General features: G+C 36.6%; 1 pseudogene; it reads right to left on the bottom strand.

The window, feature by feature from the left end:
• Positions 1-3695: 3695 nt before the first annotated feature.
• On the bottom strand, positions 3696-14242 carry LOC103731978 (annotated as a pseudogene).
• Positions 14243-21067: the final 6825 nt, after the last annotated feature.

Here is a 21067-nt window from a genome sequence, read left to right as displayed (position 1 = left end):
GTCTCATAGCATCCATGGATTGCCTTGGAATTTCTAATGCTCTTTCATCCTTTGCAAGGCTGAAATTTAAGGTGTGCATCACTACACCTGCCTTGGGTTGACTTTTGCACAAGTTCAGTGATAATCGGACTTAGCTTTTGTCTTCTATATATTGATATCCAGTTTTCCTAGTTTTTTAAAAAATGTCATTGTTGCCAATGCATGCTTTAATATTTTTACTGAGAAGATGATAACCATGACTTCATGGGCATCTGCCTTTGTCTTCCTTTCAAATCGAGTAGTCTATGTATCCGTTTTCTGGTCAGTGGCATGAGGCTTAGTTATGGTGGTTCTCTTCATAGTACACTTAAAAGTCCAGTATTTCAATGAGTCCAGCCTTGTTAGTTTTGCTCAGGACTGCTAGTTTTGCTTTGAGTGTGTGTGTCTGTGTCTGTGTGTCTCTCTCTGTGTGTATGTGTTTCTATTTGAATCTTAAGATTGTATTTTTCTATTTCTGTGAAGGATGTCATTAAAATTTTATTGGGGATTGTGCTGAATTTGGAGATCTATTTCAGTAACATGACCATATTAACAATATCAGTTATTCGATATGTGTACCTGGGAGATTTTCCATTTTCTAGTGACATTAAATTAATTTCTTTTGTGCTTTATCAATTTCATGATACAGGTCTCTAGCATCTTTCGTTTGTCTAAGTTTGATTGATTTATTAATGAGATTATTTCCCTGACTTCATTGTCTATCAAGTTCATTTCTGATATGAAAGGCTACTGAATTTTCAATATTGTTTTTCTATCATTTTACATTGATAAAATATTTATGAATTCTAAGTACCTTGTGGTATAATATTTACAGACACAGCATATGCAAAAGGATAATGTGAATCTCGATTATTTTCACTTTTATATTATATATTTGTTTTAGCACTATATTGAGTAACAGCGGTGAGAGTAAACAGCTCATTATTTAAAGGAAAATTTTTTCCCTCACTATGGTGTTGGCCATTGGTTTGTCATACACAGCCGTAATTATGATGCATTGTAATCATTCTTTCCCTAGTTTCTTTGAGGCTTCATTGTGAGGCAGTTCATCAAAGGCAATTTTGCCTATAACGAACTGGCCATTTGACTTTTGTCTTTCATTCAGTTTGTATGAAGTACTCCAGACTACTGTGCCTGGCAGGAACGCAGGTTGACCCTGGTGTATGAACGTTCTTAAAGTGGTTTGAATATGGTCTTGTTCTGAGAAATTTTGCATTTATGTTAATGAAACAATAGGTTTTCCGTTTAGCTTCATTTGTTGTGCCTTTGTCATTTAGGTGTCAGAGTAATGCTGGCATCACACAACTTCTCTGGAAGCCTCCAAGTTTTATAGAATATTTGAGGAGCACTTGTCATAGTTCTTCAAAGTTCTGGCTGAGTTTGACAGCAAACCCTTTAGATCCCAGGGTTTGATTTGTTAGGAGACTTTCATTATCGCTTTCACTTTTGTGGCATATCATCCTGTCACTCTTCAAAGGCTATTTGGTTTTGATTATTAGGCTATTCAATTATTTATTTATTTACTTATTTATTTATTGGTCTTTTTGAGACAGGATCTCCCTGTAGCTCCAGCTTTCCTGGAACTATGTAGACCAGGCTGGACTTGAACTCACAGAGATCCACCTGCCTCTGCATTCCGAGTGCAGGGATTAAAGGCGTGCATCACCACACCTGCGAGATATTTTTTAAATTATTTTCTTATTTGCTAGAATATCATACATGAACATCCTCTTTGCATTATTTCCCTCCCTCTCATCCCCCAACAATTCATCCCATTCCCCCCACTCAATTTCCTCTCCCCATTTGATCATTATTATTATATATACATATATACTTTTATAAGTATACTAAAATTTTCCTGATTGTTTAATCTAGGTGTTCAGAGCTATGAACATGGCTGTTAGAACTGTCTTTTCTCCTATATATTCTGAAAATATATGTCTTCATTTACATTTTCTTCCATTTTTAAAATTTGGTCTTTTGGAGACAGGATCTCCCTATAGTCCCAGGTGACCTAAAATGCTATGCTAGACCAGGCTGGACCCAATCTCACAAAGATCTGCCTGCATCAGCCTCCCAAGTACTGGCATTAAAGTAACGAAATGCACTATGCCTGGCCATCTGTATTTTCTTATATGAGTTTTAAATTTCCATGTCTTGTACTTCAAACTGATTTATTCAGTCTCATATATTTGTTATTTTCTGTAGTTTCTCTTAATATAAAATTCTTTTATTCCATTATTACATATAATATAAAATAAATTATTACTTTATATTTCCTTAAACTTGCTAAATGGTATAAAATATAATCTGCTTTTGAGAGAATTCCATGCAATGTTAAAAATCAATATCAAATATGATATTCTGCAGATATTTACATATGTTTCAGTGTAACTCTGGAGTTTGCTAACATTCTGTCTGCATGATTCCTCTATAGAAATTGTGTATGGTAGTTGTCATTGTGCCTTAAAATGATTTTACCTTTTGCTTTTAAAAACTTTAAAAGACTGAAAAGTACAGAGAATTGAATCACAGAAGTAACATTGCCAGTGACAATAATCACACTTATTAAGAATTTAGTCAGGAAAGATTAAGCATGAAATTTGCTCAGTTTACACTTAGTGCATTCTTCACCAGGATGGAATTTATAATAACATATTTCAGGCTAGGAAGACTTTGCAGGAAACGAATAATAAAGACATGTGAAATCTGCACATTTATTAATAACACTGTAATAATAAATTGAATTAAAGACATTAAAAAATTATATCAATGCATTTATCACAGATTCAAAAGTATTAGTCATAGTCAAAGAAAAGGCCATGAGAAAAGTAAGGTTTTGCGGCTTTAAATAAGCTTTACCGAGATTCGCTTTGAAGCTGAATCACAAATATATGTTTTAAAATGAACATCACGTCCTCTCAAAAATAATGAAGTCAGTTGCTTGTGTGAATTAAGTATCTATCAAATATAGAAAGTTGAACGTTAACTTATAATAAAAAGACAAATTTAGAATGACGACTGACATAAACAGCAATCAAAACCTGACTTCAAGATAAAAAAAAAAAAGATGCTTACTTAGTTGCACATAGTATGTGCATAGATATAAAAAAATGGGAAAAATATATTACTAGACAAATGAATCTAAAACATCTTTAACAAAATGAGTACAAAGATAATAAGCATATGGAAAGCTCTAGAATTCATAGTACCTGGATAATAAAAACTTTGCAGTAAGTGGCTATTGCATGAATCTACATTTATAAAAAAAGAAGGGAAGCGGTAGCTTCTTTTGTTCTTTGTGACTGTTATTTTCATTACATTGTCTTTACATCATTAGTGTTATCAGATTTCCTCGTGTTTGACAAACAGTTGGTCAGATCAGATCAGTGAAATAAACTGTTCTTTGTTTCTCTGAGTCACATTTCCACAGAACAATCTACCCATGATTGGCCACCAGATTTAAAAATGGCATCACCTAGATTTTGGAGGATATCAAGGTGGGCACAGCATGATGTCAGACAGCCATGGCTAAAATAGGACTCAGGAGGCGTGAGTTGTACATCAGCAAGTGTGTGTGTGTTTGTGGAGGTGGGAGGGTCCACTCAGGAATCTCATCAGGTGATGCAACTTCAGTGTTCTGCATCTAAAGAAACTCACATATTGATGGTCTTAGGTAGCAAACAGGTCCTCCAGTTTCTGTTGAAGCTGAGAACGGTAGGCATCGCCTTTTCACTCAACTTGTAGTCAAAGACCTGGAAGTTCTCGTGTATGCGTGAGGGTTTCACATACTTTGGGATCACCACCACGTTCCTCTGGACATGAAAATCAGAATCTGAGCTGACATTTTTCTGGTGCTTTACAGCAATCTCTTTAACCTTCGGATCCTCCAGTAGCAAAGGTTCCTCTGGCTTGCCCCAACGTCTATCTTGAGAGCCCAGTGGGCTATAGGTCATGATAGAGATGCCTTTGAAATGGCAATAGTGGATCGGTTTGCCTTGAGTAAGGTATGGGTGTTATTCGACTTGATTGGTCACTGGTTTATGTCTCAGTCCAGATTCGTTCAAGGTCCTTTCAAGATGGAAGTGATTTAAGCTGTAGACACCCAGGGCTTTCACTGATCTACTTCATCTACCTGTTCTTCCATGACCTCTCAGGTATCCAGGAATGTTATTTTACTGGTGAGAACATTGCTTTTATCATCTTTGGGGAATAACTTCTTCTCACTGTCCTAAAGCACTTGTGGCCAGTGAATAAAATAGAGGTTCAGATAGTCAAGTTTCAGATCAGTGAGAATCTTCTGGAAGGCTTTCTTCAGCAGTTTTCTCTCAAAGCAGGTGGGCCACAACTTGCTAACAATGACGAGGCCCTTCCACTTCATACCCTTCTCTTTGATCTTCTCCTGGATGGCTTCTCCCACCACTCACTATAACATGGATACACACAGTCAATGTGGTGATATCCTAGGTCAATGGCCACCTTTGCCACATCCTCAACTTGGCCTTGGGAAGACTTCCATGTGCCCAGGCTCATGATGGGCATCTTGGCTTTGGTACTGAGTTCCACAAAGGTGGCCGTTGTGCAGAAATCTTTCTGAGAGAAAAGATAGATATTTGTGTCCTGGCTAAGGAGGCCAGCTGGAAGAGGCAACTTTTTAACTTTAAAAATTTCAATTTTGAGCCAGGTGTGGTGGCACACACCTGTAGTCCCAGCACTTGGGAGGCAGAGGCAGGTGGATCTCTGTGAGTTCAAGGCCAGCCTGGTCTACATAGTGAGTTCCAGGACAGCTGGGGCTACAGAGAGACCCTGCTTCAAAAAGACAAAAACAAAATTTCAATTTTACATTGAAAATAATGTTCTGTATTTGTAAAGCATATTGGGATGCTTTTATACAGGTTTACAGTTTGGAGGTGTTATACTATGCTGTTAACATATCTTATAACAACACATATATTTTTATTGAGAACAGTTAACTTCTATATTTTAATAATTTTTTAAAATATAGAATTTTTTAAAATATAGAATATACTTGATAGATAGGTGCTTTTCTTCCTGATCGATCTTTAAAATCTGTTCTTCCTATAGAAGTAAATATTTACCATAAAAGTAAAGCTAGAATATATATGAAATTTTGATAACTGATAAAATTCTGGTCCAAAACTCCAGTTAATACCTACTCTGTTGTATATATAAAAATACAGCTTTCAAAAAGAGTGTGTCACACATATACACACAGTACAATTTAAGTATCTCTGAGGAAAAATCATGTGTTATTCTTATGTCTCATTATACCTTATTCCCCAATTTTTTCTAAACAATCCATGGTTGATTATCAATATACTCAAAGTTTTTTTTTTACCCTTTTTGTTAATTTCAGACGAGTATTGTATTTACATCATTTCCACCCATACCTTCCTCCCTCCAATTGCTTCCCCAACCTGATCTACCCTCTCAATTTCAAGATTTATTCTTAATTATTCAGAGAGAGAGAGAGAGAGAGAGAGAGAGAGAGAGAGAGAGAGAGAGAACTTACTGAGTTTATTAGAATTGCTCATATGTATATATGTTTGTGGTTGACCACTTGTGATTGAATAAGCTATCAGGGACCTCATTCCCTGATATTCAGTGATTCAACCATTAATTATCTATAGCTCTTCATGTAGAGGTGGGACGTAGTGAAATTCCCCCATCCACTTTGGCATGTGAATTGGTGGTGTCATTATACAGGTCTTGTTTAGATAGCCATCTTGCTCAGATTTCTATTTCATGGGCTCAACTTCCCTGTCATGTCTAGGAGACACAACCTGGCCACAGTTTGCCTCATCTTCTCTAGTCATTAGAAGCATCATGACATCTCTTTCATGATACTCCCTGAGTGTTGGGTGTAGGGGTTGAATTATAGATGTGTCAATTACAGGTTGGAATCTTACAACCTTGCAGCCACTTGTTCTCTGCATTTCAACAAGTTATGGATCTCTGTAATCATCTGTTGCAAAAAAAGAAGTTTCTATGGAAGAGGTGAGGACTATTCCTATCTGTGAGTGTAGGAATATTTATGGTACAGTTGAAAATTATATTGGGTTTACGAAAATAACAGTGATAGGTTCCCCTCTTAAGTCTAAGATCTCTACAGTCATAGGTATTTGCCTAAGCTTACAGCACAAGGTAAATTCCCTCCTAAGGAGCAGACCTTAGGTTCAATTAGACAGCAGTTGGTTACTTCTAAGTTAAAGTGTCACTATTTCACAATTGAGGATGTGATGCTGGGTTAGTCATTTATTAGGATCATAGGCATTACAGCCAGACAGTAATGACTATTGATTGCTTTTCTCCCTTGGCAACTTGCATAGGACCTTCTGATACTATGTTGCAGCTAAAATTCCTACTGGAATATGCAAATAAGATCCAGGCTCCTCCTCTCTTGGTCCCTATGAAAAACTGAGGTACAATTTCATCAAACTACAGTCTTTGAGCTTACTTTCAGAGCAGTGGATGAGAGTTTACTTACAGGAGTGTGGGTGCTCCCCTCCTAAGACTGCACTGGAATGTCTCCATCCAGGTCTGTAATGTTACTACTCCATAGCCGAACAAAGTGGCAAGAGAACCTCCCCATGAGTTCCTCAGTTTACATACACTTAACCCCTCCCCCTCATGCAATTAGGGCCAGCTGGTTGGTAAGGAGGCATGTCTGACTCTTCCTGCCCCTCCTTTCCTGTGGAGTGTAATTGTCAGCAAGCTTAGCTATGGTGATCCAAGCCTGGGAAGCAGACATCTGCCCATGGTCTGTCTTTTTGGAGGACAGTTCTACGCAACATATGAGAACTAGTCCAAAGGAAGGGCACTTATAGGTCAGCTCCAGCTCAATGTCTCCAAGTCCTGTGTCCAAACTATGTCATGTCTTCAGGAACAGCTTTTTACCTTCAAGTTTTGAGAGGCAGCCAAGGCCAACAGCAATAACCTATATTATTTTGGTAGTTTCTTGAACAACTCTGACCAAGAATTTGAAGGGTGATTTCCAAACTTCATGATACTGGAATTTTTGTTAGATAGTTTATAATTCTTGGGGACAGGGAACATCAACTGGCATAAAAATCAGTTCTAAATGGATCAAAGTCCTCAATGTGAAACTACAAACTAAAATCATTAGAAGAAAAAGAAAGAGGACTAAAGGAAAGAGGGATAAAGAGTGGCTGAGAAAGCCAAAAGGAAACAAACTACATATAATTATATATAAAATTACATAGAAAACATAGAATCATTTAAATGTTTTCTAAAATGTAATGACTAATACTATTTTGTGGAAAGATATGATTGATACTACAATTTTGCAATATGTCATGATTTCTTTTCATTTTAGATAGCATGCAAAATGTAAGCTAAAACATGAATATTGTAAAATGTTGAAAAACTTTTCCAAAGTAATTTAGGATGGATGCTGTGGTAATGGCAAGTAGGAACAGATGGCTGGTAGGTCATCAATCTCAGCTACTTAGGCTGAAATAAGCTTCTTAAAAGAAGAAGAATTCATCACAATGGAGAAGCATTGATTAAATCACTGTGATCTCCCCAGCTGGTTTTACATTCAGAAGTAAATTCCTGAACTACTGAGTCCCTGTTGTGTGAACCTGCTCCCAAACTGGGGGTAACTGCATGAGCAAGACTTCTTACTGCTCAGGAAGGCATAGAGTTGGCTAAATAATGTTTATTCTTCTTCCCTCTTAATTTAATGTAACTCAAGATATGGAATTGATAAATTTACTTGTCAGTTTCAAAATAATGTTAAGTGGGAATGCATAAAAAGGTATTAACAAAAATATACAAGTGTATGACATTTAGCCAAAGAAAAATAGGCATTAAAATATTGATACTCATCAAATTTATGTTCTTTTTCATTGAAAGGCACATACATAGCTCACATTCACACATGATGAATATGTAGTGCCTATTGGAGGAAGTATGCAAGAATTACTTGCTCAGTGGAGAATACCAAGGTACAATTTGGCTATCAAGTGTCATATTCCTATTTTCTTAGATCTTAGTAATATTTATTATACTTTGAGTGAAAACTTTATAAAAACTGATTTCCTTGAACAGACAAGAAAAGTAACACTGTGGTTAAGGCTGAACATTTGAAATATTATAGAGGAAGGTAAACTTCCTTGAAAACAATTAGCACAGTTGCATTGAATGCAAGTATAAATAGCTGCAAAATGACAGAGAAACAGCTGCCATCACAAGACATGACCAGAGTAAAGACGACTTCCTTTGTAAAAGGGGACTCAGGGCAAGGAAGTCTCACAATCAGGCCACCAGTGTGCACGTCATAGTATGCCAGCTGTTTTCTCAGTGCCCTCAAGATCACTGGTATTTGTCAAAGAGTTTGAAATAAAACATTTGCTCAAGACAATTCAATTTATGGCTGTCATCACTACTTTATTAAATAAACGTCAACGGAATCAACTTCATATGTATTAGCCATTTATTCTAAAATCATTGAATTGTGAAAATTTTTGGATAAAGGAATATCATAATATAATGCACTTTATGAGATTTTTACTCTTGCACTAGGAAATGCACGGTAAGAGATACATAGGCCAAAAAAGTAAAAGAAAAATGGAAACTATTTTCTAGTTGAGCCATATAAATATGCTCAACTCTTTGTATTCACTGTTTCTGATCCATAAAATAATTCAGATGGTGACTCTTAGAAGCACTTAACTAATACTTGGTTCTAAAACATATTTAATAAACTATTGCACAATACCATTAACAAGCATTAAAGGGGAGGTAACTTTCAACATGGCTAAAGAAACACAGTTTTTTCAAAGTACCTAGCTGAAGTGTGCATCTCCTTTGTTAAAAATGGGAATCAGATTTAGACAATGTATGTGTGTGCATGTGTGCATGTGTGCTGTATGTGCATCATGTATTTTGTGTATGTGCCTGTGTACATATGTGTGTATAATGTTTGGTGTGTGGCACCATTCCTGGTGAGATAAGAACAAATATCTACTCACCATAGATAGGGAAACTGTAACAGACCAAAGTAAGGACACCTCCAAAGCTCAACTTGGTGAACCAATGTATTTTATTGGAGTTACTTACAGAAAGATGAGTGAGGAGTTACCTACCTTCCACAGAGGATTTTGGTAATAGTTATTATCCTTTGGTTTCTATTTCTCTAATTATTAATATTTTAGGTCTAAATCCCATCTTTCAATTTCTCTCTTTGAGTGTTTGTATAGTGTCACAGACATTTAACAAACTTCACAACTACTAAACTTTGCTGATTTTAATATCATAATTGGTAATACTTCTCGATGTATATACAAATCCTTTTTGTTCATGCAATCAAATTTATTGAATCATATATTTCTGTTGAACAACAAAATACAAGCTGTTCCTTTAGAAATATTCCTGTTTAGTTAGTTATTTCAAATTTCCATGTTTCTTATTTTAATAGGGAACACGTATGTTGTTGACGAAGGCAAAGGACAAAATGGTTTATCTTCTAGAGGATGAGTAGGAAGGATAACGAACCCAGGGTCAAAGAAGGCCAAAGGGTTGAAGAACAGGCTGACAATTTTCACATTTCAGGGACAATGATATTATGTGAAAATAACAAAATTAATTATATGAATAGAGTCTGTTACTGTATTCAGTCATTTTAGAATCATTTTTTTAAGTATTATTGAATTTTTGTTCATTTCACATAAGTCATCTACATCATATTTAGATCCCCTCCCCATCTGTACCCTCCCATAGAGCGCCACTGGATTTTATGAATTCTGTCATAATTTAAGGCCTATTGAACATAGTTTGTGTATCCAGATGTCCTTTGGAGTGAGGTTATCCACTGAAACCTGATCAGCCTATCTAGCATCATTACCTAAAAGAAGGTGAACTCTCCTTCATCTAGCAGTAGTCAGTTGCAAATAAGTTCCTCAGTTACACTGGAGTTTCATAATCATTTCTGCTCTTCTTTGCTAGGTTTTGTTTGGTTTAGGTTTGCATGGGTGTTGGGCATGCTGTACTTACCATTGCTGTCAGTTCATGTGAGCAACTTCACAGCTGTCTGGAAAACTCCTTTTCTTTGTGGTCCTCCACTACCCCTGACCTCTACAGTCTTTTTTCCCCCTCTTCCACAATGGTCTCTGAGCCCTGGATGACAAAGGTTTAATACAGGAGTCCTGTCCAGGAGCATACACTCTGCAGTCTCTTATTCTCTGCTCTTCGGCCAGTTGTGGCTTTATATGTTAATCATCATCTGTGGAACCAGGAAGTTTCACTGGTGGGAACATGAAGATGCATCAAAATTCTCTCTGTCCTCTGTACCACTATGTTCCACATGTCTTAGGTGTGGAGGTTGTATTGTAGATGTGTCACCTTGGGCTGAGCATCTCAAGAGACACTTATTCTCTGCATTTGACCAGTTGTGGAACTCTGTAATAGTCTCCCTCTGTGGCAAAATAAGCTTTTTTGATTATTAGTGAAAGGTATGCTTGTGTGTAAATATAAGTATACATATTTAGCATACAATAAGAAATTATGGTTGTTTAGGGATGTGACAGACAGGTTTTTCTCTAAAATCTATGACCTCTCCAGACGTAGTGGCCACACCAGACTGTGCTCCCAACATCAATGAAAAACTCTTCCCTTTTCCCAGAATCGTATCAGCATTTATTGTCATTTGGTGTCTTGATCTTAGTCATTCTGATGAAGAAGGCAAGATGAAATCTCAAAGTAGCTTTAATTTGCATTTCCCTGATGGTACGGAATATTGAATACTTAAAAATCCCAGCACTCAGGAGGCAGAGGCAGGCGGATCTCTGTGAGTTTGAGGCCAGCCTGGTCTACATAGTAAGGACAGCTGGGGCTACAGGGACACCCTGTCTCAAAAAAACCAAAAAAAAAAAAAAATTCTTAGTCATTTTCATTTCTTCTTTTGAAAACTCTCTGTTCAGTTCTAGAACTGAGTTTTAAAAATAGAGTTGTTTGTGTTCCTGAGTTCTTTGTATGCTCTAGATGTGAATTTCTCAAATGTACAGCTGGTAAAAAAAAAAAAAAAATTTCACTCACAGGCTGCCTTTCCACTGGATTAATGGTGTCCTTTGTTAAATAGAAGCTTTTTAGTTAATAGGGTCCAATTAGTCAATTGTTCTTCATTTCTGAAGCCCTATTTAGAAAGGCACTACCTGAGCTACTAAATTGAAACCAGATTCCTACTTTCTCCTTTCTTAGAATCAGAGTATTGGGTCTTAAGTTGAGGTCATTGGCCAATTTGGTATTGAATTTTGTGCAGATGAGAAACAAGGATCTAGTTTTATTATTTTGCATAGAGCTATCCATTTTGACCAGCACCATTTGTTGAAGATGCTGTCTTCCCCAATGTTTACTTTTGGACTTTTTGTAAACAATCGGGTGCCTTTAGGCACATATGCTTATCTCTGATCCTCAATTCCATTCCATTGATCAACATGTCTGATTTTATTCCAGTATCATGCTGTTTTATTACAGATCCTCTATTAAATTTCAAATGAGAAATTGTCATACGTCCAGCAATGTTTTCATGGCTGTGGATTATTTTGGCTGTCCTGAGCCCTTTTTGACTCTCAAATGAATTTTAGGATGTTTTACAGTTTCTGTGAAGAATTGAGTTAGAATTTTAATGAGGATCACACTGAATCTGTAGATTGCTTTTGGTAGAATGGGATTTTCACAATATTAATCCTACCATCTTTCTGTCTCCTGCTCTCTTCTTCAATTTATTTCTTTGGATATTTGCTGGGAACAGAATGTTTTATAATGTTATAAAGATGAAAAATATTTTCTCTTTTTTCTTTTTTTTTTTTTTCACTTTCTACATCTAAGGAAGGGACTGAAAGCTTAGCAGTTATAATGCAACCAACAGATTGAGTTACTCTTTGCAGGTTCAAGACAAACATTGAAAACCAGTAGTCAGACTGGGAAGGTTCATTTCTTGTACAAGTAAGGAGGATGCTGAGAGTATTTCCAAAGCAGGATTTTCCTGAGTCAAAAAGACAAGGGTTTTTATTTGAAAATCTTTTCATTGCGGGGAGATGCTAGAATATTATGATGTTTAATTCAACTTCCTGCCTTGCTTGTTCAAAGATGGCAGATGGGCAGGCCTCCTAGAGAGATAATTTAGCATGACAGTGAGATAATGAGCAAGTTTATACTAAGTAAACTTGGAAGGGTGAGTCTACAATGACCCAGTGGTTTTGACAAGTTCATTTTGTTTTTATTTTGTATCAGGTGGGTGTGACGGGCTATACAGCTTTTTCTGAATTGAAAATAGAGCTTGAAGGATTGCTAATCTTTATGTAAAGTGGAAGCAGCCCAGTTCGCTGCAAGCTGATGAGTGCACAAGAAGGTTCCTGGTTAGGATCCTACAGCTGCTATTTCAGTGCTTTGAATTTGATTGCTAAAGTCTGAGGTGACTGAACTAAATTCTGACATCATTAATAGTTTTAAGTACTGTGGAGAATACTTTGTGTGAATAATTAATAAAAACAGAATGACTTGCACGGATATAGTAAATAATTTTTTGACTAATTTGCTATTCTTTAAGCGAGTTTGTATATATGCATATATACATATTCTTCTCCAGTCTTTGCTATGCATAAATTTGTATATAAAATTCATAGTAAAAGTGTTATAATTAAAATCCATTCCCAATCCCAAATTTGCATAGCAATGGGAGCTGTGGGTTGTTTGTGTTTATATGTGACATAGAAAGATATGCATGTTCAATAGAAAGATACATCATTTGAATCCAACCACCTGCTGCAGCAGATGCAGATCTCTCTCTGAAAGGAGATGACTGGGTTTGTACTTTGCTTCTCTCTTTGGCTGTCTTCTCTCCCACTGTCTATTATCCGTTCATTTTTTTCAATATGCAATCAGACAATCTCAACTGGATTCTTTTCATTTTGAAGCACGTTCTCAAATCTCTTCATTCCAAAAACTGCAGCCTTTGATCATCAGCCACTGAACTCTGCCACTCCATTCTCTTCCCTTTACTTCATTCTTAGTTTAAAATAATCTGCTTTTTAACATTTATCTCTAATATATGCTTCTACCCATGACTGGTTTAAAAGAGAAGTCAATTTGCCTCCTTTGTGATTATTCAGTTGTTCTTTCAAGGTGTTCTATAGACACAAAGCTAAGAGGCAACATACGCTGTTACCTTCATAGGTTCAAAAGGAGTCTCACCATCGAAGTTGCAGTAAAAGTATCAAAAGAAGAAGAAATGTTTTTTAAATGTTCAACATCTCTTACCATCAGGAAAATGCAAATTAAAGCTACTTTGAAATTTCATCTTGCTCTTCTCCATCAGAACTAAGATCAAGACACCAAATGACAATAAATGCTGGCATGATGTTGGGAAAAGGGAAGAGTTTTTCATTGATGATGGGAATGCAATCTTGTGTGCCCACTATGAAAATCAATGTGGAAGTTCATCAAAAAGTTAGAAATAGATGTACCACATGATCCATATATTCTTGAATATTTACTTAGATGTGCTATGACATAGATGCCATCTCTTCCATGTTTATTGCTACTTTCTTTGTAACAGCCAGGAAATGAAAACAGCCTAGATACCCATCAATGGATGAATGAATAATGATAATATGGAACATTTACATAAATGAGTTTTAGTCAGCTGTAAGGAAAAATGAAAATATGAACATTTCAGGTAAATATATTAAGCTTCAACCAATCATGCTGAGTTAAATAACCCAGACCCAGAAAGACATTCCCATACCATGGAGACTTCGGTGTACAGGGGATCATAGGTATTAAGTAGGGGATGGGAATAGTATGGTCTGAGAGCTTAAGTTGTTTGGGGAATGGAAGACAGGTAAGACAAAGGAGCATAATGTTGGATAAACAACACTAAAGATCTTTGGAAAAGGCATGTGGAAAATTACTATTGCAGAAGTGTCCTAAAATGTATACCTATATAAAAAAGTTTAGATGGAGATACCTTGTAAGATCAGACAATGCCTCTCCAAGACAACATAGACATTTAAACCAAAACCCAGTGTCATGTAAGAGTTACTTTTCTATGAAATGAATGGTCAGTGGAGTACCATAGAATCCCTGCTCCCCCAAATAATAAAGACAACTGCCATTGCTTTGAGTTACCTTCTTGCATGTTCTGATGCAGAAGCTTCATCCTTACTGACTAGTTTTCATAATACAGGGAGGTTCCATGCATACTATGGAAGGAGAAAAAAAATCAGCAGTTTTACCCAGCTTTCAAATCTGTCAGTAACATTAATGACTACCCTGGTAAGACATATCCATTGGTTCAATAGTTGCAGGAGTATTTGGGGAATAATAAATTCCCTTCTGATTGGATTTAAGGCCTATTCCACAAGATAAAATTCATGCCTGGTACTGTTAACTAGACAAAGAACAGATAATGGAGTAGGTCAAAGCCTGTTCTAGTTTGTTCTTTGCTGTTGTGACAAAACACTCTGACCACTACCAACTTAGGGAGGAAAGGGTTTATTTATCTTACATCACCCTGGTTGCAGTTCATCAGGGAGCCCAAGGTAGGAGCTCAGTGCAGGAACCTGGAGGCAGGAGCTAGATCACAGGACAAGGAGGAACACTGCTTACTGGCTGCTTCCCTGGCCCCTGCGCAGCTTGCTCTCTTATCCAACATAGGCCCACTGCCCAGGGGTGGCACCACCCACAGTGGGCTGGGCCTTCCCACATCAGTCAACAATCAAGAAAATGACCCACAGACATGGCCACAGGCCAGTCCAATAGAGGCAATTCCCCAACTGAGACTCCCTCAACCCAGGTGTGTCAAGTTGACACTAAAGCTATCCAGCACAAAGCCCTAAGGGAGAACCTACTATGATGCTTAATACAGAGACCCACCCCTGGTCAGCAGGCAGCGAATGAGAGATTGGCATGCTCACTCCTTCCCATGTCTCCAGGCTCATAATGCAGAGTGTGAGTGCATGGTAAGGGCCAGAGCTAATGGAGAACAGCTGTGGAGCAGTGGTTTCTGGCCATGGCAGGGTATTAGATGTGTGAACTTAGAGGAACTAGGACTGCATGGTCATTGACCTACCCAAGAGCTCTTCTGTCCATTTACAGCATGAATCAGGGAGAGACACACAGAGTCCCATCCCTACTTGAGGAGCTATTGACAACTGATAGCTGCTGGGAGAAGGACAGTAAGTTTTCTTCAAGAATGCAGCCTCTAGTAGGTTGCTCGTGCTCCAGTGAATGTCCCTACATGCATAGATACAAGGATTTTACTAAGGGGAGACTGTGCATTTAAAAAGAGTACATTGTATTATGAGTAGCAGAGGTGGGATTGATCAAAATATATTCAAGCACATGTTATAGGACAGAGTTCGTAAAAAAAATCACCAACACCACTTTAAGAAAAGTAGCAAGGTAAATTTTAATTTTTGACCAGCTGGGCTGTCTATCTCAGGAGTAGAAGCAGCCCTGATGATTGTCAGGTCAGAGTTTTTATAGGATTACAGAATTATTATTAAAACAGGACATTTGTGAACCAATCAGGTTTGTACAACATAGCAGAATTTTGACTCTATTAATCAACAACCAATCATTATGCAGACAAGTGATACAGTCATAGAACTTGGCAATCAACTTTGTGACCTTAAAACTAGCCAACTTCTAGGTGGTCATACAATAACAAGATAACAAGGATGGTCTTATGTCCTGTGTCAGGGTGACCCAAGACAGCAAGCGGGTTACAGAAGTGAAAACAAGCTGGATAGTAAAAATGTATAATGTCTGGAATTATCACATTCCATGATTCATGGCAAGGGCAATTTTCCAAGGCCCAAGGTTGCCCCCCTTTTCCTTTTGGTGTGGAGCAAAGTTGTTGCTGAAATGGCTCTGAACAAAATGGAGTCACTTAGGGAAGTTTGCTGAGCCAGATCCCACAGAATCCTCAAACAATACATTTTTAAAATGAATTGGTAACTAAAGACTCTTAGACCAATGAGTTTGGACTCTTCCTCACCAAGAAAACCCAAGTGAGAATATTTTAAAAGAGCTTAGAAAGGAAAAGAAAACTGTTTCCCTATTACTAAAACTTCTTCTAGCTCCACATAAATTAATTAATTGATCACAAATATTTTAACTCTGACAATATTTTTTAGTAACAAGAATAGAACTTTGATTTATAATGAACTAAAATATGTTTAAATAATCTCAAATTGTTTTGGTTAATGTGCATTGCCTCTAAGCAGGGAATAATAACACATATTTTGCCATAACATTGCAATTTAAATGTTATAGTATGAAGGAAATAATTGCCACAACTTGCTGTTTTTACATATATGATGTATGAGCAGCCTGGCAGTAAAATGAGTGCTAAAACATTTTGCCAAAATCAGTGGATTCACAACTGTTAATATCGTAGACCTTCCCTCACTGTAAACAACAAATAAGTAAGATTCATTTTGAGACTAATAATATATTGTTAGAAAAGCAGTGAAGTAAATACAAAGCACTTTTGGAATAAAGAAATAGTTATTTTGTTAAGGAAATGTGTGATTTTAATAACTGCAGTTATACACAAAAGTATATTTCATAGGCACTGCAACCACATAGTGGAAAGATAAACATGTACATTGAGACGTACATCAAATAAGGGATGTAGTTGAGCCAGTGCACAGTGTGAAAAACAAAAACAAAAACTAAAACAAAACAAAAAACACAGAAAACAGTAATATAAGGTCAAGGAAAGCAAGGTGGAGTTCAAATAAGATACAAAATCTTAATTTTTAAAAACATTTTATTTATTATTTTTATTTTATGTGTATGAGTGTGTTGCCTGCATGTATGTAAGTGCATCCATGTCGTGCAATGCAGCGGAGGTCAGAAGAGGGCTTCTTCTGGGAATTGAACCCGTGTCCTCTTCAAGAGCACTCAGTGCTCTTGCAGAGGACCATCCTTAACTCCAGGTCCAGGGGAATCCGAAGTCCTCTTCTGACCTCTGCGGCATTGCACGACATGGGTGCACTTACATACATGCAGGCAATACACTCACACATGTAAAATAAAAATAATAAATAAAATATTTTTTAAAAAGAAATGACAGAATTTTTATTAGTACCAAATAAAATATTCATTACCCACTCACTGTTTCCTTCTTTAGTGTTGTTTCATATGAGTTGTTTTTCTGAAGAGACATAAAAATGTGTAAAAACAGGTAAAAAGTATTAACTTGATTTCATTGATTTCTTTCAGAGCATTTTTAAATATATGTATAGGAGAAAGCTTTACAATTCTAAATATAAATTATGTTTCCATAAGAGAAAAACTAAAGTGCTAACATTTCTCTTGGTATTTAAAGTAATTTGAACAATGTTACATTCACATATTTAAGTATTTATTTTAAATGTCATGATGAAAATGTTAATTTTGATCTTTTATGTATTGTATTTAATCTCTGGATATAAATGCTTTCAGTTCTAGATGGTGATAACTTCATAGATAAGACTTTTCTCTTTTAACTTCTTAGCTGTAACCTCTAAGTTACAGTGATAGCGTTCCGTGATAACTACCAACTTGCGTATTCTGACGATGTTTTTAAAATCCCCAAAGATGTTCTATATGAATGTCAGTCTGATCAGATGTGCAATGATGTCCTTGATTTTTAAATCATTAAAGTTACATTTGGAAATATTGAAACCTTATACTTACAACAAATAAAGATGTAATGGTAATCCCATATTTTGACCATGTCATATATCTAATAACAAATGCTCATGTTTTTTACTTTCTGAGCATAGTGGTCCACCTCTGTGAATTTGACACTAAAAAGGAGGCAGGAGGCCCTGAGCTGGAGGCCACTTTGGAGTATTTAGTGAGATTTTGTCTCAAAATGGAAAAAAAAATCAAAATATTAAAATTATGGAACTGAGATGAAATCTTTTCTACCAATATAAAAGTACCAACTTTCATATTCCATTTCAGTTCTCATATACACTCCACATGCCCAATGAGCCTTTCTCTAAAATTAATACCTTGAGATTTTTAATCAAATTACATTTTTTTCCATTGTATGCATGCATACAATATTTTGGGGTTTAATTTATTTTTCTTAATTGAAAGTTTTCTAGGTAATTTCTTGAACTCACAACACAGAGACTCTAATTCAAATATGTCATAAACTATCAGAAATCTGTCTTTATTTACATTAAGGTTTAACTATTATTTTTTAGCCTTTATCTTCTGATCCAATAAGTCTAATAGGAGTCTGGAGAGATGGCTCAGTGTTTAAGAGCACTGGCTGCTCCTACAGAGGACCCAGGTTCAATTCCTAATACCCACATGACAGCTAACAATCACAAAAAACTCCAGTTCCTGGAAATCTGATTCCTTTTTTTGGCCTCCATGAGCATTTCATGAAGGTGTGCACATACATATGTGCAGGCAAAATATTAATACTCATAAAAGAAAAATAAACAAACAAAAGCTTTTTTTTTGTCTTTTTGAGACAGGGTCTCCCTGTAGCCCCAGCAGTCCTGGAACTCACTATGTAGACCAGGCTGGCCTTGAACTCACAGAGATCCTCCTGCCTCTGCCTCACGAGTGCTGGGATTAAAGCATGCACCACTACACCCAGCTAACAAAAGCTTTTTAAAAGATGTCTTTAAATAGACTTGAGCCTATTGAGCTGGATGTGGACAGAACAGTGAAAATGCTTATTTTGGCAAGGTCTAATTTAATAATGTTCTCTTAGTAAATTTCCAGTGATTCCTTTTTGTGGCACCAATATAAATGCTCTTCTGATGAGACTTAGCTCATATAGGCATTAGCCTAATCCATAATGCTTCGCTAGGATGACACTCCTTGATCAAACAAGAGATCACTCAACAGTAGGAAAGAATGAATGAAGAGTCATTGGAAGTAAGCTTTAATTAAAACATACTAAAATATAAACATATTACTTTCTGCTGCCCTCATATTATTAAATGATAATTTCCACATTCTTTACCCCCTCACAGTTCCAGTGTGAATTCAGAACAGATTGATCTTGGTCTCATTGCTGTTCTGATACTTTAGCTAGGTTAAATTGTAATTCTTTAATTTAAAAAGTGAGTGAATATCTGGGTGTGGTTGCACCCGCCTTTAATCCCAGCACTTGGGAGGCAGAGGCAGGTGGATCTCTGTGAGTTCGAGGCCAGCCTGGTCTACATAGCCAGTTCCAGGCCAGCTGGGGCTACAGGGGGACCCTGTCTCAAAAAGACAAAAAAGAAAGAATGAGAGATCATAGAAACAATGTAGTACAAGCAAAATGTTACTTTAGTAGGTCTTTTTAAAAATTCTACTCATCAGGGAACAGCTGGGTTATCCTACAAGGATAGTAAAGGAATTAGGACAGAAATCTTTTTCTTTCGATCTGATAACAACTGCACTAGGAGAATATCACTGGAATAATTATTTTGGAGCTCTGCAGATAAGTGTGTCTTTCAGAGAAATGCTTAGAGAGTAAACTATATTTTGCTTCTTTCAATTTTTAGCATGAGGCCAACTGTCCATCCCACACACTCAACATCATGATAGGCATGCATGAACACAATTCAAAAATACACAATATACAGTGTATAGTAAACATGTTAGACATAAAGCAACCTGCTCTAAAATATCTAGCATGTGTATAATACGCATGTAAGAACGCACTACTCAATAACAGCACATTCTCAAGTATACCTGTTATTTGCCAAGATAGTAACCCATCAAATAAGTCTCAGTTGCTACTAAAAGACAGATATCGAAACAAGTAACTTTACTGATCACAATAGCATAGAATTACAAATCACTAAGCATAAGGAAAGATGGAACTTCATGCACTTTTGAAAATGAAGAGCCGTGCTGTTAATATTGATGAAGAGAATAATCATGAAAGAAATCAGAGTAGTCCTAGGGGCAGCAGACAATAGAAATGCGATCTGGCATGCTAAACCTTATGTAACAGGAAAATAATGGTATGAGGAAAGGTAAGATATTACAGCAGCTCTATTTTACAATTTAAGATGCTAGGTAAAGGGGAATAGACAAAAACGAAAGGTAGCAAAAAGAAGGAAATAGTGACCCGATGCTCTTTCCTCAACAGAAGCATTCCCTTTCCATTATCCCAGCTCCTGGACCTGGTTTAACTCACCTGGTTCTATTTGTGCACCCAAATGCACTGTACAGACCTTCGACTTCCACCAAAGCTGGGAGTTCCCAACTCCAGCACTCCCTATCTGTTATCCCAGCTCCCAACTTGGCTGAGGATGTCAATCCTGTCCCAGACAGACCCAGTCAAAAGAAACATTCACACATTTTCTTGCTTAACACTGAAGTGGATTCACCCTATCCCTCCAATCAAAAACCAATACTTTATTCATGTTTGCAGGAATACAAAATATCCTAGTCATTGAAGAAATCAGTGTGGCTGTTTCTTGTAAATTTAGTATAGAAGCTACTTTATGAAGGAGTTCACCACTCCTGGGCATATATGTAAAGAACTGTATATCTTATTACAGAGATACTGTTTATTGCTGCTCTATTAACAATGGCAAAGATATAAATTCAGTAAAGACACCATCAGCAGATAAATGGATAATGAAAATGGAGCATGTGCATTGAATGGAGTTTTACTCAACAACAAAGAAAAATGAAATTTTCAGGAAAATCAATGAAGTCAGAAAGGATTATTTATTAAATGAGGTGACCCAAACTCAGCATGACATAAAACTGAATGTTCTCTCTCATATGTGAAACTAGCTTGTGATGTGTACATGTATCTAAATGGGTGTGAGTGAGGGAAAAGCTAAAAAACTAGAAAAGAGAAGAGATGGTAGAGAGGTACCGAGGAAGGCAGGGAGGCAAAAGCTCATGTAACACAGAAGCAGAAAGGAGCGGAGCTGTGGATGTTTGAGGGGTACAGGAGGTCGGGGAGATGAGGAGAAGAGAAGCAACTAAAATGAATTGTGTCTGAAAAACATCA

The sequence above is a fragment of the Nannospalax galili genome, unplaced genomic scaffold (genome assembly GCF_000622305.1).
Source record: "Nannospalax galili isolate Female #2095 unplaced genomic scaffold, S.galili_v1.0 scaffold1455, whole genome shotgun sequence".
NCBI classification, from domain to species: Eukaryota; Metazoa; Chordata; class Mammalia; order Rodentia; family Spalacidae; genus Nannospalax; species Nannospalax galili.
Note: the sequence above shows the minus strand (reverse complement) of the source record. Positions and strands in the feature narration are given on the sequence as shown.